Below are 2,783 nucleotides of genomic sequence, written 5' to 3'. Positions count from 1 at the left end.
GATTCCATTATAAGTCACTAATCAAACAGTTCGTGATAACGAACAGTAAGTAAGGAGCGACCCGGCTCAATAGGAACCGAAACTCTAAAATATGGAATTTGGATACCAATAAATATATTAAAAGAATCGGCTTTTTATGATGATTTCAAATATATAACATTTCATTAAGTTTAGTCTTGCCCATGAAAGGTTACGAGCCTGAAAAAATGTTCCTGATTTCCAAAAAAAGGGGAAAACAGCCCCTAAAAGTCAAATGATCTTAATGAAAATCGCAGCATCAGATTCAGCGTATCAGAGAACCCTACTGTAGCCTATAGGTTTCATGCTCCTATCTACAAAAATGTGGAATTTTGTCTTTTTTGCCCGAAGAAAGATCACGGATGCGTGTTTTTTTTATCTTTATTTATTTTTTCCCCAGGGGTAATCGTATTGACCCAATGGTCCTGGAATATCGGGAGAGGGTTCATTCAAGCATAAATCAAAAGTTCTGATGCCCTTTTTAAGTGACCAAAAAGATTGGAGGGCAACTAGGCCCCCTCCCCGCCCCTTTCTTCCCTAAATTGGCCGATTAAAATTATACTGGATCTGTCTTGTTCAGCCTAAATGAAAAGTCAAGCAACTATGCCTTTGGAAATAACATGACCCCCCACCGCCCTAGGGGAAAGGTCTTTAAGTTATAAAATTTGCCCATTATTTGGGAATAGTACCTGTTATTGGGATGTAGGCATGTATTATCGGGTGGGGGGATTTTCTGTTTGGGTTTTTTCCGCGGGGGAATTTTCCACGGAGAGGAAAGTTTCCAGGGAGTGAGATTGTCAGGGGAAATTATACACTGGAAGAATTTACCAGAATTCTTACACAAGATTCTCTTTATATGTCTTGCTTTCTCTCTTCCGTCTCAATTTTACGCACGGAGTGAATAAGAATAATTGTCCGGGGTAAATTTTCACCGGAATTGAATTGTGTAGAGAATATTTCCGTAGGGACGGGGTTTCTCCGTGAAGGTGGGGCCAGATTTCCTGGTATTATTTAAAAAACGATCAGAAATTAAATAAAAAGTTTTTTTCAACTGAAAGTAAGCAGCAACATTAAAACTTAAAACGAGCAGAAATTATTACGTATGTAAAGGGGGTCGCCGCCGTCTCTGTCGGCGGCGGCGCGCCTTTGGCACGCCGGCGGCGTTACGACACTTCGGCGGCGTTCGACCGGACCTCTCGTCGGCGGCGTTCGGTCGATCCGCCGGCGCGGTGGCGGGGTCTAGTTGTTTAGGCTTTCCACTTAACCAATTTAAGCAAGATATCATTTTTACTAACAGAAGGGAATAACAAAGAATAAAAACTCAGACACAGTGAACTAAAAAGAATAGCTCATTAGTTTGCCTGTGTGATTATTAACTAAACGGGGAAATGTGTTTGTGTTTTTTGACCCTAATAGCGGTCCCTCGTTTGTGGAAAGAAGGCTCTTGTAAATTTTTCATCAGTTTAATAAACAAACTTACATGACAAATTCAAGTTTTCTAAACTTCCAGGCATCTTGAGAACCGAAATACATAGAAACCAGATTAATAAAATCTGGCCTTTAAGGCCTGGCCGAATTCGCTACATAGAGCCTTTTTTGTTTTCGCGGCCATAGTTTGAAAGCCCCAAGTTTAAATGGTAGTTCCAAAAAAACCGGTTCTTTAACAAGGGTGTCCAAATTCTTTCAGCCAAGCTATTTATAATAATTCCTTAAGAGTAGAGCTTGCCTTTGTGCTACTACAATAAAGCGAAATACCCCAAAAAATTACAGTACATGGGGGAAATCATAGAATCTTTTCCGTTAGTCACAGAAGAAGTGAAGTTTTGTTGGTACTCCTTTAGTATATCTACTCTTTTATATACTGCTAGTTTGGTTAATGCTAATGAAATAAAATGAAATAGGATGACTATATAATAGTTTAAAAACAAATTTGGGCTATATATTTGCACATTAGGGGGGTGGGGGGCAAAGCATAGCATATATTAAATACGTAACCTAACCTAAGTTCCCCCCCCCCTAAAAAAAACAAAAACAAAAAACAAAAAAACAACACTTTAAATATCGTATACGCAATTAAAACCACGCTATACATTGTATTTCAATACAGCGGTGTCTTGTATCATCCCGTAAAAACGGGTTTTTCAGGGCGTCTCCAGTTTGAGATACATAAAAGAGTAGGTATGCTAAAGGAGTACCATTTTTTTAACGCTAATGGAATAAAACAAAATAGGATGAAAATTTAATAGTTCAAAAACAAATTTAGGCTATATATTTGCACATTAGTGGTGGGGGTGGGGTAAAGCATAGCACACATTAAATACGTAACCTAACCTAGGTACATTTTGTTGCCCCTTCATCCCCAAAAAACTAACGGATTCTTGACTATTCTCGTATAGGCAGTGGTTTTGATCGGGGGAGGGGGCAAACCCACCCTCAATTTTGGAAAATAGCTTATTTGGGTCGGTTCCATTGAAAAATTCCCTTTCGTGGGTACTGTGCTAAAATCCAGGATACATGCGAGAAGTGAAGTTTGGTTAATGCTAATGAAATAAAGCGGTACTTTCCCATTATAAGGGCCTTTCTAAAAAGTCAACTTTGGTTAATGCCAAAGATATATAATAAAAAAGGAGGAATGTATAATAGTTTAGAAACAAATTTGGGCTATATATTTGCACGTTAGGGGGGTGGGGGTAAAGCATAGCATATATTAAATCCGTAACCTAACTTGACCTAGGTACCTCCCCCCCCCTAAACGCCAAAAAATC

Source organism: Artemia sp. Qi Xiang Cuo, chromosome 13 (genome assembly GCF_049724085.1).
Source record: "Artemia sp. Qi Xiang Cuo chromosome 13, ASM4972408v1, whole genome shotgun sequence".
NCBI classification, from domain to species: domain Eukaryota; kingdom Metazoa; phylum Arthropoda; class Branchiopoda; order Anostraca; family Artemiidae; genus Artemia; species Artemia sp. Qi Xiang Cuo.
This window is presented reverse-complemented; position numbering follows the sequence as displayed.